Below are 24,707 nucleotides of genomic sequence, written 5' to 3'. Positions count from 1 at the left end.
TGGCACCAGTGGAGGTGTGAAACGAGTTATTGTAGGCTAGTTCAGCTAACCAGAGCATTGATGTCCAGGAATTAAGTGCTTTCTCAGCGTAAGCACGCAGGTATTGTTTCAATATCTGATTCAGTCTCTCAGTTTGGCCATCTGTTTGAGGATGATGGCTAGTAGATAGTGTGGATGTAACTTGAAGCGTTTTGCACCACATTTTCCAGACTTTGGAGGCAAATTGCGACCCTCGATCAGAGAGAATCATTCTCGGCAGCCCGTGATAACGGACCACTCTATTCAGAAGGATGGTTGCCAGTTCACTAGAGGTGGGCCATTTCTTGCAGGCAATGAAATGTCCATATTTCATGAGACTATCTACCACCACAAGGATTACTGAGTAGTGTTGAACAACTGGTAGACCTGTAATGAAGTCTAACGAGATGTGTTCCCAAGGTCAAAGTGGAGTTGGGAGCGGATGCAACAAACCTTTCGATTTTGAATGACTTTTCTTGATGCGAGCACATACTTTGCAGTTACTGACCATTGTTTTGACATCTTTTGTCAGAGTAGGCCACCAAAAGTAGCGTTGGATTAATTCAAGAGTTTTAGGAGTGCCTGGGTGACCTGCCGCAGGTATAACATGCAACCAATGAAATACTAACTTGTGAAGCTTGGTAGTGGGCACCAACAAACAAGCGTCATGTAAAGGTAGTCCTTGCTTGATTGATCTTTTGGGATCTGCTTGAGCCCATACCAGCCATTTTTCAATGGTGAAGGAATTACGGATGTCTTCAAAGAAGTCTTCGGTCCTTATGATGCAGAGGACCTTGTCTGGAGCAATGATAGCTCTGGAAGGCTGGATTGTGGGTAATGTGGTAGACTCTTGGCGGGACAAGTCGTCTGCTTTGCGATTATCTTTACCAGGATGAAAAGTTGCCACAAAATCGAACTCGGCAAAAAACAGCATCCAGCGTAATTGCAGAGAAGTCAAAAGTCTAGCTGAACTCATGAACTGGAGATTGCGATGAACGGTGTATACTGTGATAGTGTACTTGGCACCTAACAAATGATGTCTCCACTCTTTAAAGGCATCACGGATCGCCAGAAGCTCTTTCTCAGCAATGACATAGTTCCGTTGGGCTTCGTTCAGTTTTTGAGACATGTAAGCTACAGGATGAAGTTGACCAGTGTCTTTACTTTGTTGTGACAAGACTGCACCAATTGCCACATCTGAGGCATCTGCTTCAACTATGAATGGATGATCCACATCAAGGTGATTCAAGACTCGGGCAGTGGAAAAGGCTTCTTTCAAAGTTGAAAAGGTTCTGTCAGCTTCTGGAGACCACACACATTTTTCTTTCTTTCTTAGTAACTTGGTGATTGGCGCCACTGTCTGAGAGAAATGGTTCATATTCCTGCGATAAAAGTTTGCAAAACAGAGGAAGCACTGTGAATCTTGAACAGTCTTTGGAGTGGGCCAATCGGATACAGCTTGTACTTTCTTTTCTGCCACGATCATACCTTGAGGGGTAAGGATAACCCCTACAAACCCGACTATGATAACATGAAATTCACACTTGGTTAGTTTGCAATATAGATGATGCTTTCGAAGAGCTGTGAGAATCTTCTTGACATGTTGTACATGTTCGGCTTCATTGTCAGAGTAGATTAAAATATCATCAATATAGACTATTGCAAATATGTCTAGATACTCTCTAAGGACGTCATTCATGAAAAATGTAAATGCTGCTGGAGCATTGCACAGTCCAAAGGGCATGACAGTGTATTCAAAGAGACCATATCTTGTCTTGAACACAGTTTTCCATTCGTCACCTTCTCTCATTCTGACTAAATGGTAAGCACCTCGTAAATCGAGCTTAGTGCAGATTTTTGATTTTTTCACTTGATCCAACAAGACAGGAATCAGAGGCAAGGGGTATTTATTTTTGACTGTGATCTTGTTCAAACCCCTATAGTCAATACAGATTTGAAGATCTCCATTAGCCTTGGGGACAAAAAACAAAGGAGAGGCTGCAGGAGACTTGGAAGGGTGGATGAAGCCATTCTCTAAAAAATGATCTAGGTACTTTCGTAAGTGTTGATTTTCATGTTCTGACAAGGCGTACACACGACAACTAGGGTGTATTGCACCAGGAGTTAGATCAATTTGAGAGTCATAAGGTCTATGAGGAGGCAAGGTTTCTGCTTCTCTTTCATCGAACACATCTTCATAGGATGAATACTGCCAGGGCAACTTTACTTCTTTCTCCGCCGCAGTGGCTATGTGAAAGTTGCAATGTTTGGCGACTCGAGACGTCTGGAGACATTTCTCATTACATAAGGTGGAAGAGAACACGACTTTCCATTCTGCCCAGTTAATCATAGGACTTTGATGAGTTAACCATTGTAAGCCAAGGATAATTCCATACTGAGGAGCATGGATAACATCATGGATGAGCTTCTCTTCATATTTGGTTCTTTGATCTCCCCCATCACAGATCACCGACAAGGGGACAGTCTGAAGAGTTACTGGTCCTCCAGTCAAGAGTTTTCCATCTACTGCTTGTATTATCTCTGGAGGCTTCTTCTTGGTGCATGGGATCCCCCATGCACGAACCAATTGGGCATCAACAAAGTTCCCGGTAGCCCCAGAATCTTCGAGGGCGTTCTTGAAATAGTTATTTTTTTTACTTGAACTTTAATGCCCAGCTTGAAATGCCTAGACTGTGAAGGGTCCATGGTGACACCCAAGAGCAACCCTTCTTTACAACTTTGGTGATCTAGTTTTTCCGGTTCGACTTATACATTGGCTGCAATTTTCTGGACAGGACCTTGTTTGCTCTTTTGTTTGATTGGACAATCTTTGGCGAAGTGACCCTTGAGCTCGCAATAAAGACATTGGTGGTCATTCCAACCCTGGCGGTCCATGACCGCCGGGTTGGAGGACCGCGGGAGCACCGCCGACAGGCCGGCGGTGCTCCAATGGGCATTCCGACCGCGGCGGTAAAGCCGCGGTCGGACCGGCAACACTGGCGGGCTCCCGCCAGTGTACCGCCGCCCATTGGAATCCTCCAAGGCGGCGCAGCTAGCTGCGCCGCCGAGGGGATTCCGACCCCCCCTACCGCCATCCAGTTCCCGGCGGTTCTCCCGCCGGGAACCGGATGGCGGTAGGGGGGGTCGCGGGGCCACTGGGGGCCCCTGCAGTGCCCATGCCACTGGCATGGGCACTGCAGGGGCCCCCGTAAGAGGGCCCCTAAATGTATTTCACTGTCTGCTGCGCAGACAGTGAAATACGCGACGGGTGCAACTGCACCCGTCGCACAGCTTCCACTCCGCCGGCTCGATTCCGAGCCGGCTTCATCGTGGAAGCCTCTTTCCCGCTGGGCTGGCGGGCGGCCTGAAGGCGGCCGCCCGCCAGCCCAGCGGGAAAGTCAGAATTACCGCCGCGGTCTTTCGACCGCGGAACGGTAACCTGACGGCGGGACTTTGGCGGGCGGCCTCCGCCGCCCGCCAAGGTCCGAATGAGGGCCATTGTCTGTTCTTTCTACGTAGGTCCTTTTCGTCTTTGGTCAAAGGTCTCCTGATAGTTTCAATTTCCAGGGGTTCCGGGGTTCACTCTTTCTGAGTTCTTAATTCTCTATGATAGTGAACACGCCAGGAATATTTTTCAGTCTTTCTACGTGTTCCCCGTCGAACTGCAAGACGATGATCTAATCTCAAAACAAGGTTTATTAGATCTTGACAATCTGTAGGCTGAGGATCTATCTGGGCAAGAATGTCCTTTACCTCATCCTTGAGTCCTTTGTAGAACAAAGCTGCTTGCTTTTCTTCAGGCCCGGATGTCTCTGCTACCAGCTAAGTAGGAAACTAGATCTTGGTTACCTTGTCGTAAGTATAACAGTTCACGATCTGCTGACAATGTTCTTCGATCAAACACTCATTCAAACTCATGGACAACATTTCTCCAATTGAAAACCAGGGGACTGTCTTTACACACAAGAGGGATTGCCCAGGTGGCTGCGTCCCCAGTCAGGTAAGATAACAAGAAAGCCAACCTGGATTGGGCATCAGGGAAAGTGTTTGGTCGACAGATAAAATGTAATTCCACTTGAACCAAGAAAGATTGCGCTTTCAGGAGATTGCCTGAAAAACGTTCTGGAGGAGCCAGGGGGATAGGTGAGGGAACGTTGAGGGAAATGTTCATAGGAGGATTACCTCCTGAAGCTTGAGAAGGAGGACCAGGCCAAGGCACAACCAAAGGATTTTGTTCCTTCTTTTCTACCTTTTCCTGCACAGAGCCCGAGAGAGTCCAAGTTGGGGAAAAGGGGATTAGGTAGGGAACAGCTGGGAAGAAGACCTGTAGGAGGCAAGAGGTTAAACAACACAATGTCAAGATATAATCACATTGACTTTCAAGTGACTATGGTTCTAAGAGTTTTTGGATAACCTAAGAAATGACTAATTAGACCTCAAGAAATCTAGGTACCTGGAAAAATCAAGAATGGGTTAATACAATGTTTCATATGAGCTTTTCAGGAAATATCACATACTGTCTAGAATACAAGAACCTTCATCAATAATGTTTCAGAATAAATATTGCATTTTTACATGAGGACTAAGGCTATCTGAACATTTCCTGGAAACAACAGGAACTGTATTAGGAACTTGATATGCACAAATAATGTCGCACTTTGAATTAAGCGTTTCAAAGAAATCCAAAAGCTCAGGATAAATGTGTGCACATCAACAAACACGGCACACCAAAGTTTTCAATGTCATGAAATGATCGCGCACACTGCCGATCTAAAAGCCAAGTGTTTTATGCCAGGGTTGAACCGCGCACTCTGCCGATTCGAACAAGAATATGCAAATGCCATGAAATGATTGCACACACTGTTGCCGATCTGAATGCCAAAGTTTACATGTTAGAAATGAAATGCGCACTCTGTCGATTCGAACAAGAATATGCAAATGCCATGAAATGATCGCGCACACTGTTGCCGATCTGAATGCCAAGGTTTACATGCTAGAAATAAATCGCACACTCTGCTGATTCGAACAAGAATATGCAAATGCCATGAAATGATCGCGCACACTGTTGCTGATCTGAATGCCATGGTTTACATGTTAGAAATGAAACGCACACTCTGCCGATTCGAACAAGAATATGCAAATGCCATGAAATGATCGCGCACACTGTTGCCAATCTGAATTCCATGACATCACACTCACGCACACAGAGAGTTTCACAACTAGGCCCAAAACTCAAATGTCTTTGAGAATGGGGGTCGGGGGCCCAGCCAGACCTCCGCCTTACCGCCCTGCTCAAGGATCACCAATATAATGAGGGCAGGCCTTGAATATCAAGGTAGGCCTCTGGAACAGGAGATCAGGAAGTTGCTGCTGCTCTGCACTGGGACAACTGAATAGGGATCACGTGGAGCTGGGCTGGCTCCCTTATATATTGTCATGCCTAGCCCACAAACCACACCCAGTCAGGCTGCAGGGAAAGCTTCTAGAGGGTCCTAGAAAGGGACCACACCCTAACACACTCAGTAAGCCTGCAGCAATACCTTGCATATTAACAGTTATTGCAAACATCATTAATAGTGCTTTTCAAGGTTAAACTCTGCAATGCAAAAGATTAACATACTGCATATAAACACAATGCATGAATTATGCTCTTGCATAAAGACTGTGTTTTTGCATTTTTTCGCCCGTAGAGCGCGCACTGTCCTGATGTTGACACTGAGATAGTTCTCCGCCTTTCCCACATGTCTCCACCAGAGACTTGCTACCTTCTCTTTTTTAAATTATCTTAAGTAGTGCTATCTTTTCCGGGATGGTATGTTGTGTCACTGCAAGGGAATTGATTTTCTCAAGGATGCCTTTCCAGATTTTTTTTTTTGTGCTGATATCACAGTTAATGAGCTCTTCCCAAACAGCATCACATTGAACTGGTGTTCAATTACTCCAGTATGCCCACCACCAAATGTGGCCTGAGAATATCTCAGGGAGCTCAGGGAAGTACATGGATATAAAGGGGCTTATTCACAAACTGCATTTTTTTAGCATGTTTAGTAGTAAAATAGCAGAACTACTAAAGTAGTACAGAATGCTTTTCACAAACCTACAAGTGTAAATCCCCCCAACTCTTGATCATTTCTACAGGCAGATCCTCACACATACAAGATCATTATTTAGTAGTAAATGTGGAATGGGCCAGGTGAAGTAGTTGAAAAATGAGGCATACTCACTAGAAAATAGATAGGGTTATAGTAAAGTAAGGAGGGATTAACAGAGGGTTTTGAAGGGTTCAGGCAGGGACAGACAGACACCCTGAAAACTGTAAGCCCAGAGCTATTTACAAACTGCACATCTAAATCTTCTACAGTAGTAAATATATTCTAGTTGAGACCTGGAGTAAATCAAACACCAAATGTGGCCAGGTACTGCAACACCCTCCCATAAAAAAAATCATAGAGGAACAGACTTAACATTAAAATGCATAGGAAATGAATGTTAAATCAATTAAATTTGATTTTCAAAATATGTATGTATAGAAACTGAGTTTAATGTTAAAATTATTCAAAATCATTTAAAGTACCATTTAATTGCATGAAACACCTGCATTAACTAGTTTAACTTAAATGCTATTTAGGGCCAGATTTAAGGAAAAATTATGGTACTTGTAGCTGTGCCGAACTTGGCAGTGTCGCACAACATCATTTTCACAATGCAGGGCTGCGCTGTATTTAATAAAATACGGCGCACCCCTGTGTTTCTTCCTGTCTGGCGCTGAATTTGCTGCCATGTGTCAACACAGCAACCCTTGCACCATTGTGCATGGATGACTGTGTTGAGGGGGTGATTGTTTTTGTGCAGGAAGGAACAACTTCCTGCACAAAAACAATCTTAAATTCGCTTTGTATGTGTGCTGCAGAATGCACATAGAAAGAAAAAAATACGGGGAGCAATGAAAGCATTTCTCCTCGTTGCACCCTACTGACAGCAACCTTGGCATGGCGTTAGATTTTGGTGCTGCCTCAGGTTTACGTAAACTCGCAAATCTGAGGCAACGTCAAAATGCGATGGTTGTTGCTGTGGTATGCCCACAGCAACACCCATTCCACTCCCCTTCCATGCAAAGTGTTTTGTGTGAAGAGGCCATAATTACAAGGTGGCGTTAAGCCAAAAAAGTGACATAACACCACCTTGTAAATATGGAGCAATGCATAGTGACACTGGAGCATCACTAAAAGTGACGTTCCGGTGGCGATAGGGGCTCTTAAATATGCCCCTTAAATATATGCTACATAATTAAAAATGTGTTATCAATTTGATACATAACTTTTGTTATTTTAAACATGCTAAATTAATGTAAACATTTTACTCTAGGTGAAGATTTTTTAAGAACAAAAACAAATAAATATTTTTTAAATTAATTAACTATATTAAAATTACCTATTTGGTTCATCTACATTTACATTAAAGTAATATAAGATTTAACTTGATTTGTTCTATGTTTACAATACATTTGTATGTTTATTTTACATTAATATGTAGCAGAAATCTAATCTTAATATTTGTTTAAATTGGATTTTTTTTTTTTAGGTATGCCTTCACTTTACTGTATGGAGATATTTAATCTATTTAAATGTTTTAAATTCTATTACGATAAATCTTTTAAAGAACTATTAAGAAAATCTCACCTAGAATAAAATAATTATATTTATTTATTATGTTATGAAATGTTATGTTTAATATTTTTTTTATTTTTTAGACTTACATTTATTTTTAAATATACACTAGAATTTGTACCAACCACAAACTAGGATCAAAACTCAAAAAAGAAAGCTGATAAAAATCCAGTCCACTAACACCTACTTTTGCTGGATCTTTTAAAGCGTATCGCCTTGCTGCAAACTACAAATAAATCAAAAACATTGCAGATTTCCAAAGGACAGACCTTTTCTTCATTAATGGTGGTTTCAAGATGGTATCATTAGAGAGAACTTCTGTCAGTCAGGACCCAGTAACAAGTTTGGCAGTCTGAGGACAGACTGCCGCACTCTTGGTGGCCCGACTGCCAGGACCACCAGGAGACCATTGCCTCTGCCAGGATTAGGGATCCCGATAGGTTGCTGGCAGTCGGAGACGTGGTCAGCCACTCGGTGCCCATGGCAGCACCGCCGTGCTGATCACAACTCTAGTTTCCCCAACCTTTCAGGAAAGGTTGGTGGAAAGCTAGTGCTGGGGACAACAGGGGGGCCCCTTCATTGCCCACGACCATGTCTTGGGCAGTGCAAGCCCCCCCCGCCAGCACCCTTGAACAACCCACTGTCTGCAATGTAACTGGCCTCGGCTCCAAATAAATGTGGGTGGGTGTCCCCTCGCAGCCCTGTGGACTGTCAACCCCCCGAGGGCAAAAGATTAAATTAATACAAGGGCCTGCATGGCCCCCTGCAGCCCTGGGGACTGCCACCTCCCCGGGCCTGAAAAAAGATAAGGAAGGGGGTCTGTTGTGGACCTTTTGCCCCAAAGACCACCAACTCCCCAGCGCAAATTTCAAATGTTGGTGGGGGCCACGCAGCCCCCTCTCGAGGAACCAATAATGGGCCAGGGGACAGCCCCCCAGGGCTGGCTCCTGCTATGTCAAAAAGTGCCCATCCCAGGACATAGCTGTTTGCTTTTGCTTGGTGGGAGCTCATAGCTAACAAAGTCTGCTGTCTGACAGTGGAAGTTGTCAAACATCTTCTGCTTTCAGAAAGTGAAGTTTTACCTAGTATCCCTGCCCGCAGAGATGCTGGTAGGGAAACAGTGCAAACAATTGCTCTCACGGACAGGGAGCTGCATGTTTATCAGCTCTGTGACAGCAATGCTGGATCCCATAGGAGTTGGGGAGCTAGGCTGGGACCACAGGGACCTTCATGTCCCTCCTGCAATCCCATTTCACACTAGGTGCCCTATGGGACACCGAGGACAGCTGGCCGGGCCCCAGGGGATTGGGCCATGAACTGCTAATAACCCCAGATATTACAGCACTCATGACAACTTTTGTAACATCAATAACTATATTAATGAAACACTAAAAGTTAAATTATTGAAGGAAAATCTGTGCATGGCGGTGTCGTGAGTTATAGTTACCCTAGGCTGTGAGTTATAGGTACTTTAAATAACTCTAACTACAACTGCTGATTTTCTCTGGTTTTGTGCGACTAATTCAGAACTTAACTGTAAACTCCCCTGTAACCTTTAGTTTTTCAAGTGAACATATATATATATGCTGCAGATTGACCAGGCACTCAGAGGAGTACAATCCGGTTAGATCAGTGGGAAAATGTATCCCTAGGTAATGTGGATCCAGAAGCGGAGAAGAAAACACTGATTTCAAGTTGGTGTTGATCAAAGTCTTTAATCCTTTAGACAGCGTTTGTCATAGATGAGTTTTTCATTTATGCAGAGAGACAGCCAACACGTGTTTCGTCACACAAGTGACTTTATCAAGGCTGTAACACAATAATCAATACTAAGTGTCGTATACTACTTAGCGTATATACAAGTACGAGAAATAAGTTGTGCTCGTGCTCCGCTAATAATAAAATATGTGAGCATGCACACGCTAGTGAGCAGACAGTGATTGGCATGGCAAACTATATGTTCAAAGTGTGTCTTCTAACAAAATCAAGGTGAGAGGGGAAAGAGGAGGAAGTGAATGGGACATCCAAAGTCACCCAGTGAAAAATAGAAAACATAAAAAGTACAAACAGTTACGTGTTAAGTTGTAGTACAAAATGTCCCAGGCGATGTATAGTGAAAAAACACACCGCGGGTGTTAAGACGGCAAGAGACGTGACATCTAAGTAACTGGAGCTGGTAGGAAAAGAAAATACCGTGTAGGGCGGTGGTTGGTGAAACCCACTATGAGTCCCTGCACTCGGTAACATACCTGGGCCAGTACGGCCAGGGAAAGTACGAACGTGGTTGGTATGTAGATAAGTAGGTGAGAAAGAACTGGATCAGGTAAGTTGAGTGTAATATCTCCAGTCGTCGAAGAAGGGAGGCGAGGAAGCCCTGATAAGCCTCCAAACGAATCCCTAAAAAATGAAGCAGTCTGAGGTGGAGTATATACAGAAGGTATAAACAGTAACAATCATGCAGAGAACCTACAAGTCAGTATCACTAAAACACCAAAGGGGGGGGGGGAAGGGAAACAGGGCCTGGTAGAGGGATGTTGGAAGTAATAAGCACTTAACCATAGGTCAGAGGTGACGCAAGTTGAATGAGGAAAGGCGCAGGGCGGCATAAACCAAAATGCTCCAAGAAGGAGTAGGTCACTCAGTGGTAAGGAACAAGTGTGTGATTACGGATAGGAGGGGCGGAGAAATGTGGCGTGCGTTAGTTGATAACCAGGATGTCCGGAGATGAATGAAAAAAGTATCGGAGAACCAATAGTGCGAACTAAAGTGAGTTCTGCCAGTAGGGTTACCCAGCTTGGGACCCATAGTCAGTTTAGAAATTGAGAAGGCATGAACACACCACATGTTACAAGTAACTGCACTGAGCTGTACACACTCAGGTGTAGGGTGCCGGGTTGGTAAATATAGAGGAAAAAGACGGAGATGAGAGGATCTAAGGTTCGTATAGGAGATCCAAAGAAGTGCCAATAACGAGTAAACATTAAGCAACCGAGTATATATATATATATATTCACTTAAAAAAAGAGAGGTTATAGGGACCTTATAGTTAGGCTCCAAAAACCATAGAAATTCACCTGTTATAGTTCCCTCAACCACAACTTGTGAACTAAGGTAACTATAACTCGCACCTCTAACATGCAGTAAATTGTCAAAAATATTACTACAAATATTACATTGATATTATTAATGATGGTATCAGAAGTGTAATGTGCTCCATAATTTGTGGAGGAATTAGCAGTGCAGGGCAAAGTCGCGAGTCATAGTTACCTTAAGGCAAGACCAAGTAACCTTTGCTTTTTAAGTACATTTCTATATTTTTAAATTTTTATTTCCGATCTAAATCAATCAATCAGTGTATTTGGAGAGCGCACTACCACCCGTGAGGGTCTCAAGGCGCTGAGGGTGCTGCTACTGCTCAAATAGCCAGGTTTTGAGCTGCTTCCTGAAAGTCAGCAGGTCTTCGGTCTGTCGTAGGGGCAAGGGAAGGGTGTTCCAGGTCTTGGCGGCGAGGTGGGAGAAGGATCTGCCCCGGGTAGTCGCTCTTCGGATGCGGGGGGCTGTGGCGAGGTCAACTGAGCGGAGTTGGCGGGACGGGGTGTAGAAGGTGATTCGTCTGTTGAGGTAGGCTGGACCAGTGTTGTGGAGTGCCTTGTGTGCGTGGGTGAGGAGCTTGAAGGTTATCCTTTAGTTGACGGGGAGCCAGTGTAGGTCTCTCAGAAGGGGGTTGATGTGGTTGTGGCGGTAGGCATCGAGGATCAGGCATGCAGAGGCGTTTTGTATGCGTTGCAGTCGTTTGGCCAGGTCTCCTGCGGAGAGGGTGTTTCCGTAGTCAAGTTTGCTGCTGACGAGGGCTTGGGTGACTGTTCTTCTTGTATCTGTGGGTATCCAGCTGTAGATCTTGCAGAGCATGCAGAGGGTGTTGAAGCAGGTTGAGGAGACAGCGCTGTCTTGCTTGGTCATGGAGAGTGTTGAGTCGAGAATGATGCCCAGGTTGCGTGCGTGGTTGGAGGGTGTTGGGGCTGCTCCCAGCGCGGTCGGCCACCAGGAGTCATCCCAGGCTGAAGGGTTGGCGCCAAAGATCTTATCTGAGTTCAACTTCAGTTTGCTATTCTTCATCCATTCGGCGACGGCCATCATTCCTTCGTGGAGGTTGGATTTGGTGGTGAGGGGGTCCTTGATGAGGGAGAGGATCAGTTGGGTGTTGTCGGCATAGGAAATGATGTTGAGGTTGTGTAGCCAGGTGACACGGGCGAGCGAGGCCATGTAGATGTTGAAAAGTGTAGGGCTGTGGGGACGAACCTTGGGGAACGCCGCAGATGATCTTGGAGGCTTCGGAGCAGAAAGGGGGGAGGCAACGCTTTGGGTTCTGCCGGAGTGGAAGGAGGTGGTCCACTCCAGAGCCTTGTTCCGGATCCCTGCGTTGTGAAGGCGTGTGCGTAGGATGCGGTGGCAGATGGTGTCGAAGGCAGCCGAGAGGTCCAGGAGGATGAGGGCTGCGGTTTCGCCGTTGTCAAGCAGAGCCCTGATGTCGTTGGTGGTGGCGATGATGGCGATTTCCATAGTGTGGTTGGTGCAAAACACTGACTGGGATGGATCCAGGATGTTGTTTTCTTCAAGGTAGTGGGTCAGTTGTCTGTTGACGATCTTCTTGATGACCTTGGCTGGGAATGGGAGCTGGGAGATGGGGGCGGAAGTTCTAGAGGTCTCTCGGGTCTGCCTTGGGTTTCCTGAGTAGGGGTTTGATCTCAACATGCTTTCAGCTCTCGGGGTAGGCCGCGGTCTCGAAGGAGATGTTCATGACTTTGCGTAGGTGGGGTGCGATGGTCACACTTGCTTTGTTAAAGAGGTGGTGCGGGCATGGGTCTGATGGAGATCCAGAGTGGATGGAGCCCATGGTTTTGATTGTGTCGTCTTCGTTCACGTTGGCCCAGACGAGCAGGTGGTCGTAGTTGAAAGTGGGAGGAGAGTCTGAGGAGTCGGTGATTGGTGGGGTGCTCTGGCTGTTGTAACTATAACTTGCACCTCTGCCATGCAGTAAATTTGTCAAAAATATGACTACAAATATAACATTGATATTATTAATAATGGTATCAAAAGTGTAATGTGCTACGTAAACCTTAAGGCAAGACCAAATAACCTTTGTTTTTTAGGTACATTTCTATATATTTGTAATTTTATTTCCTATCTATATCATCCTTATAACCTTTGTATTTTCCATAGAATTTCAATTTTTTTTTTCACATAAATTAATTTTCGTTACTACATGTTAATTCAACCACCACTGCTCAAGGTATTCAGTCGTGTGCAGCAGGACTTGGCCGCAGGGCCTGGCCTGTGGCCAGGCCATGCAGACAACACATATAACCACCCAAATTCACTCTTTGCATCCAAACATAACTATAACATTCAAATCAATTATTTTGCTAGTCTTACTCTTTGAAGTCATTGCATGGGGAGACCATGGCAATGACAATTTCTCTCTCTTCCATCCCACTATGGGATGGAAGAGAGAGAGAGTGACAGGGTCCCACATGGTCCTAGCCAGCTCACCGCATCCTGCGGGAGCTGGCATTGTTCCCAGAAGCAGGAAGCTGCTTTAAATAGCAGGGAGCAATGTTTTCATCTGTTTCCCTGCTCACATGTTTGTGTGCGGGTAAACAGATGAAAACTCTGCTTTCTGCCAACAGGAACTCTTTGACAGATCCCACTCTCAGAAAGCAGAGTTTTTTACTTTTGTTTGGTGGGAGCTGACAAAAGCAAACAGTTATGTCCCAGAGGTGAGCACCCTGGGACATAGCAGTAGCCAGTGGCGGTCCCTACGGCCATTACTGGCTCATGAGGGGGACAATGGCCCCCCTCCAATTTGTATTGCCCATGGGGAGGTGCTGGTTCCTGGGGCTCAGAGGTCCGAAATGGACCCCTTCACTCTTTTATTATATCCCAAGGGAGGTGGTGGACCCCAAGACTGCATGGGGCCCCTGCGGTCCCTACATTGTATTTATTTAAATTAACAGTGAGGTGGCATTCCCTGGGGATGCGGGGTGGCCCACCTGCACTGTATTGAGAAAGCAACAGACAGGTGGCAGTCCCAGGGGCTACGGGGGGGCTGTGTGGAGTTACCCGCATTAAACATGTCAATGCCCCCGGGACTTGGCCCATCCAGGGGCTTCTCAAAAAGAAGAGCACATTTTTCCCACTAATTTGCGACATTGTAACAAAATCACTGCAACCTTTTTTTTTAAAGGTGGTTTATAGCCCTGGTGGGGCACTCTGGGACACCAGCACCAGAGCTAAGAGGTCAGGGTGATTCTACCCTGCCCACTTGTCTTATTTTTCATCTTTTTTTCTGGGACGTTGCTTGAGTCAAGTCCCAAGGTGGCTGCCAACACATCCTGGTTGAAATGTTGGCAGCCAATCAGAGCTCTGCATTTCCATGCACAAGCTTGTTATCATTTGCGAAGTCGTGATCACAGATGTACAAAATTAGATTTCCTTTAATATCTCAAAAACTATTGAATGGATTTCCACCAAATAACTGAAAACACAATTTATGTACCGACAGCTCCTTTTTACCAAATTTGGTGTAATTCCATCCAGTGGTTCAGGCTGTAGTCATGTTTAAAGCTCCTGTGGGAATTAACATGGGAAATGCATGTTTTTTGATCCCCACTTTTTCCCGGCCCAGCTTGATGGATCACAACAAAACTTCCCATTGCACAGTAAGAATCACTGGCACACTTTTTTGGGAAAAGTTTTTGGAGATTCATCAAACGGTGCTAAAGATATAAGCAAGTCAAACACTTTTTTTCTGGCAACATAGCCCTTGACGACCGCCACTAGCACTAGCTAATAATTATTTTATATATATATATATATATATATATATATATATATATATATATATATATATATATAAATAAACACACACACACATATTATTGTGTTATAAGTGTCGCACACTGCCCATAAATATACTTTTCACAATATACAAGACCCATTTTGCTATTCGGTAACAGGCCACCAAATCACAAATTTGATTTTAAGGGTATAGCAAATTGTTATTTTAAAACAGAAGGGTTCCCATGGGGCCTCTTTCACTTAGTGTACATAGGTTTTTATGCACGAGTATATTTTATGGCTAAATCGACTCCATTTTATGCTTGATTTTTTGAGCAGCTACAAACCAGTCTGTTTAATAATATTTTAATTGAAAAAAATCACTGAGAATCTGCATTTATCCAACAAGGTCTAGAACGTTCCAGTTAGGTTTCAAATGTTCAACTAATAAATCGACAGGGATTATTTGTATCAATGCTACATTAAAATCAGTTAACTGTTTTCTGAATTAATATTATACTTCATCTCCCTTAGAGATATCTCATCCGTTAATTCGTAATTAAAGTTTCTTTCAAGATTGTTGAAGCATGTGTATATATTTCTTCATATAAATTAAATGCAGTCAAGTATTATTAAAATGTAGGCATTAATTGAGCATTAACAAGTATGTGTTATGTATAATACTTGATTGCTATTACCTGCTGTGACCTGCTTTATTCAGCCTGATCTGTCAAATCAACCACTGTTGGGTTCCTGGAAGAAATTATAGGAGCTTCAGAAGTACCTCCAAGGAGTTTCTGTTTTTTCACAAGCTTGAAAATATATTTTGATTATACATTTGTTCGCTTCATGTTTGTCCAAAAGAAGTGTAATATTTTGCATTCTCCCACACGGATTTGACTGCTAGCATTTAAATTATTCTTTCTCAAACAGTGAATAGTTTTAATAGTAATTCACAAAAAATATAATTTACGCGAAATTGCCTGCCCAAAAATCAATTAGCTTGAGGTCACAATGAATTTTTAAAACACCAGCTTCAGTACATTTATACAATTCTATCTTTACTGATTCATATCCTACTGCATGGCCCAACAGTTACACTAGTTTCAAACGTGCGGACGAGGTACATTTAACATCAAAAATTGCGTTGCATTTGACATTACTATTGTTGATTTAAACCATCAATTGCTCACCAAAATATCACATCATGAATAGCAGAAAATGTGATGCTTTCAAACTTCAATTGGAAGGAAAGCATAGGTTTGGGGACCAAAGCACTCTTCCGAACCAATTGTTTTGCAACAATTTAGCCCTGGGGAGGTCGCAGTCCTTGGGGCTCGGGTGCTGCGCTGCCTCCCATATTATATGAAATATAAGTCCCGAGGAGGTCGTGGTCCCCAGGGCATAAACAAAGCCCAGGAGGGGTCCTGTGTGCCCTCTTCTTTATTTGTATCATGCCCCAGGGGCCTGGCCCACCCATGGGCTTTCTTAAAACTAGCACAGGGGACCTTGTTTGTATTTTGTTTTTTCATTTGTGTTGCAGATTCATAACCCCGTTACAAATTTGTGGCAACATTTTTTCTTAAAGTACTTTTATGGCATGGGGGTATCCTTCTGGGAACCCAGTGTAGGAAGCTGGCTCTGTATATACTATATCTAAATGAGATATAGGCCCTCATTACAACCCTGACGGTCGGTGTTAAAGCGGCGTTAATACCGCCAACAGACCGGCGGTAAACAAAATGGGATTTTGTCCATGGTGGTAACCGCCATCAAAGACCGCCACTTTAAAACACCGACTGTCAGGGTGGTAACGGCTGCTGGGCAGTCTCCAGCCTGGAGGGTTGTCACAATCCCTCCCTCTGGATTACAACCCGGCCTACTGCTATTGTTTTTGTGCCAAACTTACCGCCATGAAAACCATCCCTTCCCTGGCACTGATAGTGGTCTCCCCCACACCTTCTCCCCCTCCCCAGAGTTCTCCCCCAACCTCCCCTCCCTCTCTTGCCCCCACACATATACACACCCACACGCGCACCCATTTACACACATGCACACTCGTATACCGACCACCACCCATGCATGCACACATACATTCCCATACGTGTATCATGACCACACTCGCATACCGCAACACACACCAACATACCTTGTTACACACATGCATTCACAACACACAACACTCACAACCACTCATTCACGCACACATTCAACGCGACCACACCCGCATGCACGCATTCCAAAACATACACCCCCCATACACACAACACCCCCACCCCCCTCTCCTGTCAGAGAACCTGACTTACCTGCTTGCAGGGGGTCCTCCGGCCGGAGATAGTCCACGGGCCTGCTTTCAGCAGCAGCATCCACCAGCAAAACAGCGCCAGGCCGTATCATTGCTCATGATACGGTCGGCAGTGTTTTGCTGGTGTGGCGGTGCTGTTGTCAGCAGTGCCGCCTTACCTCCGTCCGCCGCCATGACTGTCAGCGGTGTTCGACCAGCATTCTGGCAGTATAGCATCGGTGGTTATGATACGCGTATGCAGCTGGTAGCCACAGCGGCAGTATGATGGTGGCCGTTGCCGTGGCGGGCGGTGGTACCTCCAATGTTGTAATGAGGACCATAGTCTCCACAGAGTCCAGGGGTTCCCCAGAGACTTATCAAAGACTAATGTAGATAATACGAATGCTCTCTTTTGTTGTAGTGTGGTTGAGCAGTTAGGCTTATCAGAGGGTAGTGCAAAGCATTTGCTGTACACACACAGTAAAGAAATGAGGCACACATTCAATGACTAACTCCAGGCCAATTGTTATTAAATAGCAAAAATATATTTAGTTATTTTATTACTAGAACCAGAACTTTGTTGCAGGTAAGTACAGTTGTAAGTAGGTATTAAGCATATGCATCAAATGTACTTTGTTTGGTTTTAGCAGATGAAGCAGTTTACAAGTAAGTAGCAATTTTCTATTCCAAACGTTGACAAGGTGCAATTTTCCATAGTCCATAGAGTCCGATGGGGGAAAATTATTAGTATAGTTGACAGGAAAGTACACAACTTATGACTTCAGTATTTTGAGGTTAGGATGTCCATAGGTCTAAGTGTAAGTTGACCCCACAAGTGTACCACCAGCGCATGGAGCCAGCTAGGTTCAGAGGTCAAAGTTAGCGTGGGGTTTGCAATGGAATCCTATAAGGACTGGTTTACTTGGAAAAGATCTGCTTGCAGGTAAATATCTGCGTCTTTGGAAAGCAGACCTGGGGTTTAGGTGAAACCCAAGGGGGGCACAGGTAGGCACCAATCACACATCCTCAGTGGCAGAGGGGCAGCAGCCGGGTGCAGGGTGCAAACACAAGGCTGGGCACCCAATGCTTTTCAATAAAGGGACCTCAGAGGTCACAAAAGATGCTGCAGGCTGGGTCCAGGGGGTCGTTTCTGGAAAACCAGAGGCTGGCCAAGGAAGAGGGCCACCTGCTGGACATTGCTGGGTTGTCAGTCATATTCCCAAAGCCTGGGGGCTGCGGGTGCAGAGGTACCTTTAGGCATTGGGAATATTTGTTGGATCCGGTCATGGTCAGGGGATCCTCTGGTTGCAGGCTGCAGGCGTCTTTGTGTTGGCCAGGAGGGGTCAACCCAGGGGGGACATAAGGTCAGCCATCTGGCCTTGGGCGTCGGATACAGAGTGGGCAGGGCGCGTGGTTCCGGGGCAGTTCTGGAGTCCTTTTTGGAGTTACTTGTGGACAAGGCTACTGTCCTTCGGAGTTCATGGTCCTCTGCTGGGCAGGCATTCATCTGGGGGTGTGCAGAGGTCACTGGTCCTGCAGGATGAAATGGATTTTTGGAGCAGGAGCCTTTGAAGCTGCAGACAGACCGGTAGGACTAGGGCCAAGTCAGTTGGTGTCTTGAGTCTTCTCTGCTGGGGTTGGCTTAGCTATCCTTCTTATTGCTTCTTTCTTCTTTTCTTCTTGAGATCGCCAGGAATCTGGTGAGCTAGGTTCACGGTTGCCCTTAAATGTTGGATTTAAGGGGTGTTACAGTGGTCAAAGGGCAGTAACCAATGGCTAATGTCCCTGAAAATGGCTACACCCTTCCTGTGCCCACTCCCTTTTGGAGTGGGGCACATCCCTGATCCTATTGGTCCCTGTCCTCCAAACCAAGATGGAGGGGTTCAATTCAGCTCTGGACACCTTAGGAGTGGTCCCATCTGGTGTGGTCTTTACTCCCTCTTTTACCTAATCTTCCAGCCGGTTTTGCCACCAAAAGTGGGCCTCTAGCTGGAGTGCCCTGGGGCATTGTTATAGGAGGTCTGAGCTTTGAGGCTCACCACCAAGTGTTGCAGTTCCTGCAGGGGGAGGTGTGAACCACCTCCACTCAGAGCATGCTTTGTTTCTGACTCAAGAGCACAAAGGCTATCATGCCATGGGGTCAGAAAATTGTCCTTTATTGGCAGGCTGAAACAGATTGGTCAACATAACACTAAAGGGCTGGTTAAAATACAGGGGATAACTCTAAGATGCCCTCTTGTAGCATAAATCCAACACTGGCATAATGTGAGTTTATTGTGCTGTAAAGTTTGATACCATCATGGAGCTGTGGAGCTGTGGAGTTCATGATGATAAACTCCCAGCCTATGAACTTAATGTGGCCATATTACACTTACAATGTCTGAGAATAGACTTAGACACTGTAGGGGCATATTGCGTATGCAGCTATACCCTCACCTGTGGCACCCTATCTTAGGGTTGTAAGGCCTGCTATTGGGATAACTTACCTATGACACAGGCAATGGTTGGTGGGCATGGCACCCTGAGACGGATGCCATATCGATTTTATCTTTTTATCCTCACCAGCGCACACAATCTGCAATGGCTGTGTGCATGTGCTTGGTCCGCTAGGATGGCACAATACATACTGCAGCTCTTAGGGACCCACTCTGGTCACAGAGCTCTTGGTACCACAGGCACCTTTTACAAGGGACTTAGCTGTGTGCCAGGGGTGTGCCAATTGTGGGTACATTTTAGGGAAAAAACACTGGTGCTGGGGCCTGGTTAGCAGGATCCCAGCGCACTCTCAGTCAAGTCAGCATCAATATGAGGAAAAAAGTGGGGGGTAACCATGCCAAAAGGAGCACTTTCCTACACCTGGCACCAGTGCTAAGGGGTCAGCGTGTCCCTACTTTTCTTTTTTTTAATTGTTTTTTCTGCATTTATGTCACGCTGTAGATGCTCCTCAGACTCGGTGCGATGCAAATAAAGGTCCACCTCCTGACACCACCAAGTCACCTATATAAACCACGGTGCATTGGAGTAATCAGGTGAGGGAAGTAAGGGGAAGGAACAGCAGGGACGGGATATCTGTAAAGAGAGGAATACACAGTGTTAATATCACATTGCCTGTCTACTCTCGCAATGTCTCGCTAAAGTACCAACGACCGTACCTGCCCATAACTCATGAGGGCAGAACTAGTCCAACGCCTGTCTGTGCTACATCTGAATCATAGATGGACGCCACAAGCCAACAACTAACACCGATGATCTCTTATGGGTTGCTCAACACCCACTCTTATACAAGTTAGTCACGAAATAATGAGGAAACAGAAACTAAGAGAAAGGGAATCAAATTAATGACGATAAGAACCTATCTCGTAGTCCTTTCTATGACTCAGTTAATACACTGAGCCCCATGTCATAGTCACGCAATTTGTAGGAATAACCCTATGTTACTTCATTACGTATTGAAAAGAAAAAATCGTCCCGGCAGTTCAATTCCCGCAAAAATAAACATTAACCTTCTGTCGTAGCCAAATATATAATGTTCTCTGGCTCCAAAGATAATCGTTCGTGCTTTATTGGTAACTCAAATAAAAGACCGCCGTGCTTCAGAAGTTACCAGTGTCCTTGTCGAACTGTAATAATGGGAAAAAGAAAGGCGAGGGATTCCGGCACCAAATCGTCTCACCGCTTACCACCTCTCCTTTGTGTCAGGTTCCCCAGGGAAATAACTCGAAACTCCCGCTGATATCGGGAAGGTCCCAGGCTCCGAAGAAAACCGGATGAGGAATTATACCTCATAAGCAAACAACTCAACCTCGGAAACGCCGTCAACAAGAGCCCTCGTTGTCCATCCGACTGGGTTCTAGGAAACGAATAACGCACAATACTTCCTGTATGTGCTTGATTTTAAGCGACCTCTTCCCCTCTAGGCGTCATGGGATATGTAGTCCAAAAGGACTACATTATCCCGATCGGCAATGTAGGTGCCGCGGCTAACACCTGACAGTACGCCCGCCTCCAAAGCGCCTCCTAGGACCAGGTTTAGAGGGATGACGGGCATGAAACAGCCGCACCGCCCTAGGGGCATGGACATTGCTTTCCGGCTCCCATGAATCATCCTCAGCATTGTACCCCTTCCATGAAACCAAGTACCACAGCTTACCCCCCCGTCGTTTGGAATCCAACACTCTGCGCACCTCGTACTCCAGCTGCCCATCTCTGACCACCGGAGGCACCGCCTGCCGGGTCGCTGAAAGAGCCGGTTTCAAAAGGCTGCAATGAAATACCGGATGGATCCTTAAGGAAGAAGGTAAGTTGAGACGATAAGCCACAGGGTTTATCTTGCGTAACACCTCATAGGGACCAATGTAACGAGGATGAAAGACGCTACGCATCTTGAAGCGTATATACTTGGTGGAAAGCCACACTCTATCGCCTGGCTGATATGCCGGCCCCTCACGCCGATGTTCATCACCCCATTTTTTATACTGTTCTTTGGCCTTCTCCAGATTGAGTTGTATCTTCTTTTGCACGGATTGGAGATTCTCAATCATGGCATGAACCGTAGGTTGATCCGTGACTTCCCTAGGTATGATTATGGGCAACATTTCCGCGTGGAACCCCGTGTTAGCACGAAAAGGAGATTCCCGTATCGAGCTATGCCAAGCATTGTTGTATGATAGTTCTGCCAGCCATAGCAACGAAACCCAGGATTCTTGAGCGTCCTTTGCATAGCACCTCAGATATTTTTTCAGGGTTTGATTGAGGCGCTCCGTCTGGCCATCGGTTTGTGGGTGGAAACTGGTGGACAGTGCGGATTCAATGCGCAGAACCTTGCACCACATGCGCCAAAACCTAGCAACAAACTGGGGGTCTCTGTCCGAAATAATGGTTCTCGGTAGACCATGTAACCGCACCACTTGAGACAAAATTAGATGGGCGGTTTGACTGGCTGTAGGCAGATTTCTACAAGGGAGAAAATGACCCATCTTGGTAAGGCTGTCGATTACCACCATGATAGCGTTGTACCCCTGATCCATTGGTAATCCTACCACAAAATCCACGCTAATGGTTTGCCATGGTTTATCCGGAGTGGGCAAAGGAATCAGTCTGCCCTGGCTCTTTGCGTTTTCTCCCTTGGCCCGTGCACATATCTCACACCGAGCCACCCAGGCCGCAACGTCTTTAGCCCAACCTTCCCACCTGAAATGTCGTTGAACTATTTGCGCCGTTTTGGTGTAACCAGGATGACCAGCCGTTACCGCATCATGACACCAATTAAAGGCTTGCACTCGGAGTTCACGTGTTGGCAAATACAAACGATTACCTTGCAACGGTATTCCATGCTTAAGGGTACGGTCCTGACTTAACTCTGCCCATTTCTTCCACTGAGCAGCAGACTTATGCTTAGAAACCTTTTCTAAGAAATGGGAGATATGAAGGGCACAAAGCACTCTTTCAGGTTTGATGATTGCTTCCTCAGGTCTTGATGCGATGGTTCTCACGTCCTCTTGTCGAGACAGTGAATCTGCCTTGCGATTGTCAACCCCAGGACGGAAGGTCACCACAAACTCGTATTCTGAAAAAAACAGCATCCACCTCATTTGCAGCTGGGTAAGTTGTCTTGCCTCCTTCATATACTGCAGATTTCGGTGATCAGTATATACCGTGACCGGGTGTTGAGCTCCCCATAGGTAGTGTCGCCATTCCTGGAATGCCTTTTTGATGGCTAGCAGTTCCTTTTCTGCCACCGTATAGTTAAGTTCCGCAGCCGATAGTTTCCTAGATAAAAACGCAACAGGATGAAGATGTCGGGTGGTTTTGTTTCTTTGGGATAACATGGCCCCAATCGCTATATCCGAGGCATCCGCTTCGACGATAAAAGGGGCATCCGGCTGTGGATGTTGAAGTATAGGTGCGGAGCAGAAGGCCTGTTTTAAAAAGCAAAAGGCCTCCTCTGCTTCCTCTGACCAAACAAAAGACACCCCCTTTCTTAGTAACCTTGTTATAGGTGACACAATGTGAGAAAAATGAAAGATGAATCTTCTATAGTAATTGGAAAACCCAAGGAAGCATTGCACGTCTCTCACACTAGTGGGTACTGGCCACTCCTGAACAGCCTGTATTTTTCTTGTCGACATGCAAAACCCTTCAGGGCTTAAATCCACCCCCAAGAACTCAACCTTCCGGACATGGAACTCGCATTTGCTCAGTTTGCAAAAAAGACTATGCTGTCGCAATGCTTGGAGTACTAAGGAAACATGGTCAAAGTGGCGCTCCAGGGATGTGGAATACACCAGAATGTCATCTATATAAACGATCACGAAACGGTCTAGGTATTCCTTGAGAACATCGTTCAGAAAATACTGGAATGCCGCCGGGGCGTTACACAACCCGAACGGCATTACCAAGTACTCAAACAGACCATAACGGGTTTTGAACGCCGTTTTCCACTCGTCCCCTTCGCGGATTCTGACCAGATGGTAAGCTCCCTTCAGGTCCAACCTTGTATAGATTACTGCCTCTTTCACCTGTTCCAATAACACTGGAATGAGAGGAAGAGGGTATCTATTCCTCACTGTATTCTTGTTCAGCATTCGATAATCGATGCAGGTTCTCAACTCTTTATTAGCTTTAGCTATGAGAAAGAGTGGAGAGGCTGCCGGAGAACAAGATGGTCTAATGAACCCGATCTCCAGGAAGTGATCCAAGTATTTTCTCAAATGCTTGGTTTCTGGGTCTGATAGCGCATATACCCTACAGGAAGGAAGGAGAGCTCCAGGAATCAGATCTATCTTGCAATCATATACACGATGGGGTGGCAATGTCTCAGCCTGACCTTCGTCGAACACATCCTTGAACTCGGCATAAACAGAGGGCAATATCACTGTTTTCTCCATCACTGTGGCCAACTGTAACCCTTGAGCCAATGCTAACATGGGGGAATCGTCATACAAGAAGCAGATATTCTCACACCTCGAGGACTGAAAACTAACCGTCTTGGTTTGCCAATCTATAACAGGATTGTGTTTTCTTAACCAGGGCATTCCTAAAATAATTTCATACTGAGGAGCCTCTATTATATCCAGTCTGATTCTTTCTTTATGTTCCGGAGATACCCCATTGAAGATCAACCCAACGTCCTCAGTATGTTCTGTAAGGGGCCCAGATTTCAGCGGTGTACCATCAACCGCCAACACTATTTCGGGGTCCTTTCTCGGAATGCTAGGAAGTCCCAATCTCCTAACCACCCCTGCATCTATGAAATTTCCCGTGGCTCCGGAGTCTATCATCGCCCATAGTGGAAACCTTTGTTCTTTGGACACCAGCTCCACTGCTAACAAAAGGTGGGACGCCTTTTCCTCCTGTGGAAAAAAGGCTAAGGAAGTTAACCGTAACACCGGTTGGGGTTCTATAACGGGCAATTCCTCTTTCTCCGATGTTTTTCCTGCCGTAACCGCTGCCTTTTGAGTGGGGGAGTAGGAGAATCTCTTACGTGGTTTTTGGGGAGACTCTCTTACATAATGACCCTTCCTACCGCAATACATGCACAACCCCTGTACCCTCCTACTCTCCTTCTCGGACTTCGACAAGGGTGCCCTAATGGCTCCCACGTCCATAGGCTCCCCACCTATATCATTGGGAGTAAAAACAGATCGCACCTCCCTTTCTGGAATGCCTGGTCGCCTATCCCCCGCTCTACGCTCTACCCTTCTTTCTGCTAATCTGTGGTTCAGTCTCAGGGTAAGATTCACAAGATCTGTACAAGTGGAAGGCTGCGGATCTATTTGAGCGAGTATATCCTTCATGTCGTCTCGTAAACCTTGATAATAGAGAGACATTCTCTTCTCCTCTGGCCACCCTGATTCCGCCACCAATCTATTGAAGGTCGTGAGATAAGAGACCAGATCAGA

This window comes from Pleurodeles waltl, chromosome 4_1, assembly GCF_031143425.1.
Source record: "Pleurodeles waltl isolate 20211129_DDA chromosome 4_1, aPleWal1.hap1.20221129, whole genome shotgun sequence".
Lineage (NCBI taxonomy): Eukaryota > Metazoa > Chordata > Amphibia > Caudata > Salamandridae > Pleurodeles > Pleurodeles waltl.
The sequence above is the reverse complement of the archived record's forward strand: the minus strand, read 5'-3'. Positions refer to the sequence as shown.